Here is a 13,851-nt window from a genome sequence, read left to right on the forward strand (position 1 = left end):
ATTGTATATTGTAATTAGCCCTTTTTATGGGGTTCTACCCAAATTTGTTGCATGCTTCTTGATGACAGGTATTATTTCTTTACAGAATTGCATACCCACTATCTTGTTTATATAAGGCATTAAATTATTATTTGAAAGAATATATTAATGAATGAATTTTAACAATGTCTCTTTAGTGTTGATCCTAAGTTCACTTTTTATTTTATAATTTTTGAAGTTAAAACAAGATTTTGGTTAATACTTATTCAAATGAAGGCAAATTTTGTTTCATTACCTCTTCTTAATATACCTTTTTTGGTCTCCATTTCACAACTATTTTAAAAACACAAGAATCTGTGTTTACCTCTATTAAATTTTGTCTATGTTTCTCCTCATATCACAGGATTATCAAGGTCTTTAAAAATAAGGTTAGTCTAATTTTCTAATGTAATAACTGTCTCTTCTATAGCCTTGATGTCATCCAAAAATTCAGTAAGAAAGTTTTCCAAGCCATCATCCTAGATGCTAAAGCCATTATGGTACAAACTAGGATGGGCAGGTCAGGTCCCTGTCCTTGGTGACCTTGCCACATACTCTTCAAATCTTCTAATTGTTAAAAATCCATGAATCATTAATCAGTCATTGAATGGGCAAGACTCCTTTTGTCTCTACTTCTATCCTGCCTATCAGGAACCCTGAGAGCCTTACGTTCACAGCCCTGATCCCTCCTGTCTCCTCCACCTGTTGTGGAAAATCTGCCATAAAATTCATGTTCCGAAAAGGCAATACTTTGGAATTTGTGAGAATGCATGGTAGCCTGTACTCTGAATATGTCCCATTTAATTATAACTAAAGGTGAAATATAGGTTTAATTGGAAGTTGTTTCCAATGCTCCTCCTTTGTGGTTTTAGCTTGAGAAGGCCACTTATACTGCAACCTTGAAGCTATGGAATGTATTTCAAGATCAGCTGTGTTCCAATGCATGAGCCAGATTTTAGCAAACTTCCATGTTTGTTTCGGTTATATATAAAATATAAAACTTTGAAACAATTTTATGTTACATCTATACATAATAATGATTGAATATAAGTAATATTTGTGCTGCTTTTAATTTAATTTTAAATATCCGATGTCCTCATTTTATCTTATTTTTACTTCATCTTTAATTCTTTATTTCATGTTTTATTTTTGTATTTACTTTTACACATTTGTATAATTTATAATGTTCTAATTACTTATAAATAATTTTATTTTTAAAAAGTTTCATTTTGTTACTAATATTTTATTTTACTAATTTTCATCTTTCTTATCATTAAATAATTTTTATTATATGATTTGAAAAAATAATCCCAATAATTAGTTTTTCAGTAAGAAAAACATTTACTTTTAATTACACAAGTAAAACAACCACATCGTACCAAAATAAAGTCAAATACAAAAAGTATAATATGTAAAACTCATGTACCAACATAATCTCATTCTCTTATTTTTAGTAATTTAGAATATGTTTTTCAGGGTTTAAAAAGTACTTATAAAGTGTAGCATATATAATGACATTTTAAACTGGTCTGTATTACACGCTCACCTGAGGTTTTGTCATCCCTGACAGGTTTTACATAATGCCTCATTTGCAGATTTGGATCCAATGAGGACTTGTTAAGAATGGTCTTACCTACTATTAAAAATCAAAAAATAGTGAATGCTGGTGGGAGTGTGGAGAAAACGGAATGCCTGTACACTGTTGGTGGGAGTGTAAATTAGCTCAGCCATTGTGGAAGACTGTGGCGATTCCTTAAAGACCTAAGGGCAGAAATGCCATTTGACCCAGAAATCCCATTACTGTGTATACACCCAAAGGAATATAAATCATTGTATTATAAAGACGCGTGCATGCGTGTGTTCATTGCACCGTTCCTCACAATAGGAAATACGTGGAATCAACCTAAATGCCCATCAGTGATAGATTGGATAAAGAAATGTGGTACATATACACCACGGAATACTATAAAAGCCATAAAAAGAGCAAGATCGTGTCCTTTGCAGGGACATGGATACAGCTGGAAGCAATTACCCTTAGTAAACTAACACAGGAACAGAAAACCAAATGCTATATCTTCTCACTTGTAAGCGGCAGCTGAATTATGAGAATTTATGGACACATAGAAGGGAACAACACACACTGGGGCCTCTCAGAGGGTGGGGATCAGGAAAAACAACTAATGAGTACTAGGATTAATACCTGGGTGATGAAATAATCCGTACAACAAACCCCATGACACAAGTTTACCTATGTAACAAACCTGCACTTGTACACCTAAACTTAAAATAAAAGTTAAAAAAAAAAGAATGGTCTTGGCCTGATCTGTGAATTTTCGCAGTCCTTTGCTGCTACGTGCCCCTCTCCTTCATTTGAAGTTTTCCCAGTGGCACCGCTGTGTTTCCCTGCTCCCCACTCCCAAACCACCTCCCCTTCCTGAGCTCTCCTCTTCTTTGATTGTTTCTCTGTTTACCTGACGTTGGTTTATAAGCATATGTTCACAAACAAAAAATAATTCATATATATATATAATTATGAATTATTTATCAATTTTTTCTGTTTTAAATTTTCAATTTTCTATAATGTTTAATAGTTGCTCACATTTTTTAACTGTTAAGCACACATATTTTGGCATTTACACTTAATTGTTACTTTTTAATTTTTCCTTTGTTTAGGTTTTCCTGGATTTTTCAGACCTTGGGAGAGTATCTTTCTATTCGAAATCTGAATATTTGCATATGAGTTGAAAATAATATCTGAACGCTCATACAGCAGGCCACAGAGCCCTGTAGTTCTCCAACTAAGTCTCAGGGTGCTAGAGGAGTGCTTACATTACATTGTATAAATGAACACTGCATTCTACAAATCCATCTGGGTTTTCATATCACCTAAGCACTCAGGCCCATATTGGACGCTTACTTCAGGCTTCTTCAGGCCTCTTCTGGACGTTTGGGTAATTAGTGTCTGCAGCTACTTGATTGCTACTGGTTAACTAAAGGGGTACTTATCTTTATTTACCAAAAACAATGTAGATTGGTAACACCTTTTAATAAAACTTTATTGCAGCTATTGTTGTTTTCTTTTGCCATAACATCAAAGCATACATTTGTAGCCTGGTTACTGGTTTATTCTATATGTATGAAATTGATCTAATGAATATCAATGCTAAATTTTAGAATATCGTATTGGCTAAACATGTGAACTTTGTATCCAAATTTACCTGTTTTGATATCTCTCTGTATTGCTGACTAATTCTGTGACCATATCCCATTATCCAGTCTCTCTGCATCAGTTTCTATATGCATAAAACTAGAGAAAATAATGGCACTTAATCTTAGAGTTGTTGTGAGAATAACATAAATTAATGTCTGCAATTTACTTAGAAGGGTCTGTGGTAGATGGTAAATAATTGGAACATCCTAGCTGAGATAGTATACAGGCTATGAAAAGGAAAAAGTCAACAGTATCACTTTAATTACTAAGTATTTGCAAACTCTTTATTTTGTTGTCAATTTTAAGTCCTTCTTTTCATTTCATAGGATAAAACTGTTGTAGCATATTTAGTTTCAAACAATGTATTTTTTATGAAAACCAAATATGAGGGGAAAGTTTGTACTAGTGAACAACTGGGAGAAAGTTTGAAGCAAAAAAACTACGACGGTGCTCAGCAAATAAATGCTGTTTTTTTTTCCCTGTAGTATTTAATAGATAGTGACCATCGGTTAGTAATACTTTTCACTGAGATTCAAATAGTAGGAGCTATTATTTAGTTGATAAAGATTGATTTTTTTTTTGCATTGTAGAACTTACCTTATATCTAGGGAGCTTGTGTTTAGAATTTTTAATAGTCGCTTTTTTCTGGCCTCATTATTGACAGAGTAAAGGTTAGGGCAGGAGAACAAAGGGAAACTGTTTTGTGCAATTATCTGTTTACAAGAACATTAAATCAAATGAGGAGATTAAGAAAATTGATACTGAATTCAGCTGCTTATTGTAAGTTCTATAAAATCTATGTCTTTAGTAATCTTTCTTTAGTTGTTTTAAAATCTAGTGTGAAGACCACATAAATAAATATATTTTTGTGGATATCTGTATTTCTTTGAGGTAAGCTGGAATGTCAATGTCTTATATTTGCTTTTGTAAATAGTATGGTGAATATTAGCCAATTTAATGAACGAAGGATATAAAAGTTGCATAGTTGTGTAATTGTTGGGTACAAGAAACTTATCTGGATAGTGTCAGCTTCTTCATATCAAGAATATGTTCCCAGATGTTCTGGGACAGTATCTTGTTAAGAATGAAGCTTCATATTCCAGAATTGAGAGCTCTAAACTAGATGGATTAAAAAGTTGAAACAAAACATAGACTACTATGAATACAATTGTTTATCTTTTGCTTGATTTCTTTGTATTGTGCATTTAAAATGAATAGCCAACATTTAAAATAAAGCATGTATTTAAAAAAAGGTGTAACTATCATGTTTTATACATGCTCTGACAGTGTAAATCATATTCCCAGGTTCAGCTAAAATAATCATCATAAAAAGAATGTACTTAAAAAATTTAAAAAGTAATGATATTCGACGATAGGCATGATACTCATTTAAATTATTTTAAAATTGGTAGGGTGTTCATTTAAATTGAAAGCAAGAGAAAAGACCCCTGCTCACCAGATCTCTTTTTATGTGTTGTGAAGGGAGTATGGGCAGAATTAGAGCTGCTTTCAATGATTTGAAATTAATCTTAGATTTTTCCTGGAGAGGTAAATTGTAAGTTCATCACAAAATGATTCAGAATGCAAATATGTAAGTCCCCCTGAAAGGGACAATGTCATCCGGCTCAAACAGTCAATTTGTGACTGGTAGTAAATAATGACCTGGGAGATGCAGGATAGTGATACCTCCATAGCCCCTGGTGTGAGAGAAGCAAATCTGGCCTTACCAAGATCTGCTGCTCCCTCTAAGCACAGTTATCCTGCAGTCAAAACATGTAAGAATGCTGAGCTCCAGCCTGGCCTCATAACCATAGATCTTGTTAACGTTTCATCAGTTTAAGCTTCAGAACCCAGGGAACTACTTGATCTCGCTTTGATGTTTCTTCTGCGTGTGACAGGCTTGGGTTTCAGTATCTATCTAGGCACTGCAGAAATAACTACCCTCAAATGCTCACTCGTAAATAATTATTCAGATCTTCAAAAGATTTTTCATTTATTCTCTCATGACACTCATCAAGGTCGTGCCTTTCTTAATAGGGTTAACAAAACACATTATTGCCTTTGGTTACTACTTAAATTTTTATTCTCATTCCTTTATTTCTCAAGGCGTTTGAATTGGTCCAGATTTTTTTAATTGCACTATTTTGAACCTATATATGAAAGAAGAACTTAAAATATATCTCTCCTTTCACCCATTTATTAAAAAACAAATATTGTTTCAATATCAGGAAAGACCTGGAAGGGTGGCAGAGTTACATACATTTAAGGTGGGCAAAGTGTATATTTAAAAATGTTGGACTTCATTGTGTAGGTAATGAATAGTCCCTGATGGTCCATGAGCAGTGGAGTGGTTAGAATACAAAGATTACACAGTTTTCATTGCCAGAGTTGAATTAAAAGTAGAAACTGCAGAAGAGAAATTAATCTCTAGATACTGGTCTTAATTCTTCATCTTCAGTTCAGTCCCTAGCCAACAGAATTCCAGTTTCTAATCTTCTCTTTACAGAATGAATTGTTGTTAAGGTTATCAGTGAGTTTATAACAGCAAAATAAAATGTATTTTCTTCAGTTTTCATCCCATTTGATACAAGTATAGTGTTCGCCTTCCATGTGATTTTTCCCTCTACCAGTATTCATTTGATCATGTATTTTTGTTTCATTTCCTGTGTCTTTTTTATGTCTTTTTATTTTCCCCTTTCTCTCACAGTTGTTTAAATATTTGCCATCATTTTGTACCCTTAATTTTTTAATTTGACTTTATGTTTTAGAGAAGTTTTAAATTTACAGTTTCCATATGACATCCCTTCCCCCTAGTAGGTACTATTATCAAAATCTTGAAATAATGTGGTATATTTATTACAAGTGATGAACCAAAATTGATACACTATCATTAAACAAAATTGATAGTTTACATTAAGGGCCACTCTGCTTCATATATTCCATGAGTTTGAAAAAATGTGTAATGACATGTACCCATCACTGTAGTCCATACAGAATATTTCATTGGCCTAAAAATCTCCTGTGCTCTACCTACTTATCTCTCCCTGCCCCTAAAGCCCTGGAAACCATTGATTTTTTTTTACTGTCTCTGTAGTTTTGCATTTCTATAATGTCATGTAGTTGGAATCTTACAGTATGAAGCCCGTTCAGATTGGCTCCTTTTACTTAGTAAATATGCATCTAAGTTTCCCCCAAGTATTTTTATTTTTATTTTTTTTGAGACAGAGTCTCTCACTCTGTCACCCAGGCTGGAGTCCAGTGTGCCATCTCAGCTCACTGCAACTTCCGCCTCCTGGGTTCAAAGGATTCTCCTGCCTCAGCCTCCCGAGTAGCTGGGATTACAGGGACCCACCACCACATCTGGCTAATTTTTGTATTTTTAGTGGAGATGGGGTTTCACCATGTTGGTCAGGCTGGTCTCGAGCTCCTGACCTCAAAAGATCCCCCGACTTAGGCTTCACAAAGGCATGAGCCACTGTGCCTGGCCTCTTCCAGGTATTTTTCATAGCTTCATCGTTCATTTATTTTTGTTTCTGAATTATAATTCATTGTGTGGCTGTACCACACTTTATCCATTTACTTATTGAAGAGCATCTTGCTTGCTTCCAAATTTTAGTATTTATGAATAAAAATAATATTTGCCCCTCTTTTTTAATCATATATTTTGATGCTCCTCAGAACTACAGATTCATTGCATCTCTTCTCAATTATTTACTGTCCCTTGATAAAGTAATATATTTACCTTTTATCAAGTTTTGTATTCTTATTATGTTTGCCACAAAGAAGTCATACAAGCATAGCAAAATTAATCTACTTAAGCCAGAATTCATCTTCTTTTAGCTATCCTGACGTCCTCAGTCTCATTTCTCAGATCTACTGTGCAACTACCTTGTCCCTGGTCACGCAGGATCAAAATTAGACACTCTTTAGCTTTCTTTCCCCATTCTTATACCATCACCAAGTCATTTAACAATATCTGCAAAATATTTTGTTTCTACATTCTTTTTTCACCCTCACAACCTCTGACATAAACTCTCATAATATTCTATCTAAAGACTTGGTCTTCCAGGCTTTGTTTCTTAACTCTGTTAACCCAAAGTCTTTATGTAGCCAGATTTAGCTTCTTAAAGTGTAAATCTGTTCATGTTATTGCAACAAATGCAATATTTCAATAATGTCTATTTCAAAATAGCCTGTTAAAATTATTAATTTTTGATATAAAGGGCCCTTTATTATGTGACTCTAACTGATCTTTTCAGACCTAATTCTTACAACTGACTCACAGATACACCAAATTTCTATAAATTTATTTATCAGGCCTATTTCTTCCCACTTGTGTTTTTGCATTTGTTTACTTTTATCCCACCCAACTGGAATGTCCTTTATTTTGCCTCTAGTAAAATCTAACTCTTCCATTAAAATTTTAAAGAGACTACATTTGAGGATTTCCCCTAAATGTTTTACATAAAATTTGTATTTCTCTCCTGTGTGATACCATAAAGCTTTTAACATATGTCTTTTAGTCTTATCATATGCTGTTAAAATATTTTACATGAATATCTTACTACCCTATAGTGTTTACCTCAAGAACTGAAATCATCACATTTGTGTCTTCTGAATTTGACGCACATACAAACTCAGTAAACTGAGTTGCCCACATTAATAAGTGTCTGAATTAGGCAATTGAAATGAGTCATTCAAGGGGAAATTCGCCAGAGTTTATACTAAGAAGGTTGTAAATAACAGATCTATCTTGCTTCATTTTCCTGGTCTGTGGCCCATAAAGAGACACCTAGGACTCAAATATCAGAGGAATGAGGAATTAATATTCAAATATCAGCATGAGCAATAAATAACATTTCCAAATACTCTATTTACCATTTAATGTCAAATTCCTGAACTATACAGATCTACAGAAATCTCTAAAATCATGAAACATTTTCAATCAAGTAATGACTTCTATAATCTATTCTTTGAATTTATTAACCTTAATAAAAATGTGATTATGCATGCATCTATTTTTTTTGCCTAAGACAAAAAATATTTTTTCATTTTGTTAAAGTAAAAGCTGCTTGATTCAAAATTTAAAAATAAATGATTTTTTTAAAGGACACTTTAAAATGCTGACAACAGCTGATTAAGTCTGCGACAGAAACCTTTTCCTTATTTTTATTTGGAAAACTCAGAAATCACTATATTTCATTGGTAAGAATGCTGATGTTAAAGTCTTTTTTTTTTAGTGTTTTGTAGAATTACTTTACCTGAGTGACCCCACTCCACAGTGATTTACAGACTCACCAGTTTTATAAATTTATAATAACATACATACACACAGTGACGTTATCGGTCATCCCTTTCTTGGAAAAATATTTATGAAAACTGCAGGTCAATAACGTTAATGAAAATTTCTACATTCATTGAGAAAACTATTTTTGATTTCAAATGATATATACTCTAGTCCATATCTAGTTCATCTTTTCTATCTACAACTTACAGATTTATAAAAATAAATAATCTCAAATCCTTTAAATGAAAGGCAATGTATGTATGCCCATATCTGTATGTATTCTGGGGCAGATGCCTGTTCAATAATCCCTTTCTTCTAGAATCATATGTTCAAGATATTTTAAGAAAAGCATATCATGATGAAGTTTTCCCATAGTTTTGTTGAGGCCAACTGGAAGCCCACTTTTGTTCTCCTGACACATTTGTGGGTCAGATAGATGCGTAGGGGCTGGCTACCTAAAACCAACTAATCACTAGGTCTGTTCACAATAAAAAGACATTTCGAGGCACATTTCTGCTATATGAACTCCTGACAATTTTTTCTGTAAGAGTAGCCTCTTTTAAACTACAAATAGTTTCCTTTATGCAGAAAGTGGGTATAATGCCAAAGGGAGTATATCATATCTCTCTTTAATTATTACATATAAAAATTTTTATTTACTACTTTCCTTGCTTTCAGTCTCCCAGTCTTGTCTCCGGTTGGATTAAAAAATTTTCAGCTGCAGCCTGGTCAACATAGTGAAGCCCCATCTGAACTAAAAATACAAAAAATTAGCCGGGCATGGTGGCGGGAGCCTGTAATCCCAGCAACTCAGGAGGCTGAGACAGGAGAATTGCTTGAACCTGGGAGGTGGAGCTTGCAGTGAGCCGAGATTGTGCCACTGCACTCCAGCCTGGGCGACAGAGTGAGACTCCATCTCAAAAAAAAAAAAAAAAAAAAAAAATTCAGCTGTACAAAAAACTGTGTAAATATGGCAATAATAAGGGTTTAAATAAGCATATATATGTACATATATATTTATAGATATTTTATATATGTATATATGTATATATATATTTAATTGTCAATTCTTGGAAAGTCTCTGAATTCCATATCTCCCTACATTTTAAAAACACAAAAATGATTTTATTCATGTATCTATTGTTCCATTTTTACTAGAAAATACCTTTTTCTATGCTGTCAGAGATTTTTACTTGAATCTCGTTTCATTTATTTGTTCTTGGTTTAGTGGCGATAGGGGTTGAATATTTTTATTTATTTTACAATTAAATCTAGGTAAAACATAAAGCCCTCAGTGCAGTTGGCTTGTATTAAGAGTGTGAGTTATTTTATCAAGTCATAATTTTACTTTCCCTTGAATTGTCCATGCATTAAAATATTACTTGTAAACAAAAAGGCTTTGTTTCTCCTAAACAAATAAAATTCTATTTGTGTTTATATTTTTATATGTGCTGTTATTTCTTGAGTTTTTCAAAAGTTCTGAAACTTACTTGGAGACATATTATAATTCTACTCCTTGTTACATTTTGGCATAAAAATTACTCTGTGTTATGGTGATCTTGCCCCTTTAAAGGTATTTGCCCTCAAATTGTAGCGACAAGGTTAGTATCTAGATGTATCTTATTAAGATAAAAATAAGAATTGTATCAGAAGTTATCAGGACCTAAACATGACTGGTGGCAAAATGCACGTGGATAGACGTTTTAGGGAAGCTATCCAGGCAGCAGTGAAACGGTGACTTTGTCACTGTGTATCGTTTAGAAATGCCTGCATTTTCTAATATTTCAAAGTTTAATGGACTTTGTTCATTCATTATTTTACAAAACAATATCGCCTATGAAACAGATAAAGGTGGTACTTCTATTAAACTTGTGTACTACCGTGCATTTACATCTTTTTCTGCCTTCCTTGCAGCCTTCCATGACCCTCAACATAGTGGAATTTTGAAATTACTTATTTTGTCCAAACCTTTCATTTTGCCACTGAAGCATAGGAGGATTGAATGACACAGTTCAGTTCTCACACACACAAAAGAATGCCCCTCTCCTCTCTTCTCTGTTTAGACCATACCAAACACCAAAAACCTACCAACTAGCTAAATAATAACAAAGAATAAAACAAACATAATAGTCTAGTTCCTAAGTACACAGGCTCTGGAGCCAAACTGCCACTGAAAGACTTTATGACTTTTGATAAATTGTGTCTCAGTTTCATAATCTGTAAACTAGGCTAATAAAAGTACTTTTTTATAGTACAAATTAATGCTATGAAAATTAAAGCTTAATAATCATAAAACTTTTCAGAATATTTTTTAGTTCATTGTAAGTGCTATATGGTGTTTATTAAGTAAATTTATATTGTAAAACATAATACTTATAAAAACATGCATAGAATAGACACATATAATTTAGTAAACAAGTATAAAATAAACATCCATGTATCTATGTAACCACAAACAAATTCAACAGATAGAAAATTGTCAAGACGACAGATACAACCCCACCCCTACCACACATCTTCTCAATGATAAATTCCTTTTTCCTCCTTGTGTATTTCTTGACAAAGAAATGTAGCTATTATTATTATTATTATTATCATCATGTACTCTTACAGAATCATTTTCTCACTTTCCTTTACATTTTTGCAGCTTATGTGTGCAACTCTAAACAATATAGTCCATTGTCACTCTGAGAGATACATAAAATAAAACCATATTATATCTTCCTGAGGTCTGGAAATTTTATTTCAGGTGTGCATTGCTTATTTTTAATGATAGGTAGAGTCATATTGATATGTAGTATCTATTATAAGATTATATATCATTTTGTTTTTTCAATTTTTCTATTGTTATTAGACATTTGAATTATAACTGGTTTTGCTGTTATAACCAAGGCTGGTGCAGATTTTTTTTTCACATGAAACTGTAGTATATGAGAATAAGTGAATTTGCTAAGCAATATGGTATGCATATTTTCAACTTTACTAAATAATAGCAGGTTTTTCTAAAGTATCTTTACCAATTTATACTTTCAAAGCAGATATTTAAAAGTGGTTATTGTTTCACATATTACTAGAGAAAAATTTCTCTAAAACTTGGTTACTTAAAACAACCATAGTGATTTATCATCCCTCACATTTTCTGTGGGTCAGGAATTAAGGAGCTTCTCATCTGGGCAGTTCTGGCTCAGAGTTGCTCATTAAGTCACAAGCAAACATCACCTGGCACTATAGTCATATGAAAGCCTCACAGGGGTTAGAAGATCGCTTCAAAGTTGATTAATTCACATGGAAGATGAAAAGTGAAAAATGACAAGCAGTGCATTTGCCAATGGCAGGCAAACTGGTGGTGGCTGTTAACTTGGTGGCCAAGTTCCTGTCCACATGGGCCTCTTCAATGTCCTCATGAATGGCACGACAGGCAGCTGGCTTTCCCCAGACTGAACAATCCCAGAAAGCAAAGCAGAAACTGAAATGTCACTTAAAACCTAGTCTCAAAGGGCATAAATTACTTCTGCCGTATTATATTGATATACAGGCTAGCATGATGCAATTCAGAGGGCATTAAACTAAAGTATTAATTCCAGGAAGCAAGGCTCACCAAGAACCGTCTTGGAGACTGGATATAACATACTTCTAACTTCTTGTAATGTGAGACTTTGAAAATATTGTATAAGTTTTAATTTGGATGTTTATGATTACTAATTAAGCATTTTCACATGTTTATTGGCATTTACATATTTTTGGGAAGATTCTTTTTTATATTTTATCTTTTTATTTTTGTGGGTACTTAGTAGGTATATATATTTATGAGGTACATGAGATGTTCTGATACAAGCATACAATGTGTAATAAGCACACAATGGAGAATGATCCCATCACCTCAAGCATTTCTCCTTTGAATTACAAACAATTATACTATTTAATTTATTTTAAAATATACAATTAAGTTACCATTGACTATAGTCACCCTGTTGTGCTATGAAATAGTAAGTCTTATTCATTCTTTCTATTATTTTGTACCCATTAACCAACACCACATTCCCTAACCCTCACACTACTCTTCCCAGATTCTGGTGACCATACTTCTATTTTCCATGTCCATAAGTTAAATTGTTTTGATTTTTAGATCCCACAAATAAGTGAGAACATGGAATTTTTGTCTTTCTGTGCCTGGCTTATTTTATTTAACATAATAATCTTCAGTTGCATCCATGTTGTTGCAAATGACTGAATCTCATTCTTTATCACTGAATAGTTTTCCATTGTGTATATGTACCACATTTTCTTTATTCATTCATCTCCTGATAGACACTTAGGTATGTTCCAAATCTTAGCTATTGTAAACACAGCTGCAACAAACCTAGGAGTGCAGATATCTCTTCAATACACTGATTTCCTTTCTTTTGGGTCTATAACCAGCAGTGAGATTGCTGGATCCTATGGTAGCTTAAATTTTAGTTTTATTTTTTGTTTCTTTTCTTTTTTTTTTGGAATGCCTAAACTGTTCTCCATAGTGGTTGTTCTAATTTACATTCTCACCGACAGTATAGAACAATTCCCTTGTCTTCACAGCCTCGCCAGCACTTATTACTTCCTGTCTTTTGGATATAAGCCATTTTAATTGGGTGAGTTGATCTCTCATTGCAGTTTTGATTTGCATTTCTCTGATCTCAATGATGTTGAGCACCTTTTCATATGCGTGCTTGCCATTTGTAGATATTCTTTTGAGGAATGTCTATTCAAATATTTCACCCCTTTTTATCAGATTATTAGATTTTTTTCTATAAAGTTGTTTGAGCCCCTGAATATTCTGGTTACTAATTACTTGTCAGATAGATAGTTTGCAAACATTTTGAACCCATTCTCTGGGTTTTCTCTTCATGTTGTTGATTGTGTCCTGTGATATGCAGAAGTTGTTTACTTCATGTGATCCCATATGTCCATTTTTGCTTTGGTTGCTTGTGCTTGTGGCAAAATTGCTAAAGAAAATTTTGCCCAAACAAATGTTCTGGAGACTTCCAAATGGTTTCTTGCAGTAGTTTCATAGCTTGAGGTCTTCAAGTCTTTAATTCATTTTGATTTGATTTTTGTATATAGCGAGAGACAGGGTTCTAATTTCATTCTTCTGCATATGGATATCCAGTTTTCCCAGCACTATTTATTAAAGAGGCTGTCTTTTTTCCCCACTGTATATTCTTGTTAGCTTTGTCAAAACCAATATTACTGTAGGTGTGTAGATTTGTTTCTGGGTACTCTATTCTGTTCCATTAGTCTGTGGGTCTGTTTTCATGCCAGTATCATGATGTTTGGGTTACTATAGCTCTGTAGTATAATT

This window comes from Gorilla gorilla, chromosome 1 (genome assembly GCF_029281585.2).
Source record: "Gorilla gorilla gorilla isolate KB3781 chromosome 1, NHGRI_mGorGor1-v2.1_pri, whole genome shotgun sequence".
NCBI lineage: Eukaryota > Metazoa > Chordata > Mammalia > Primates > Hominidae > Gorilla > Gorilla gorilla.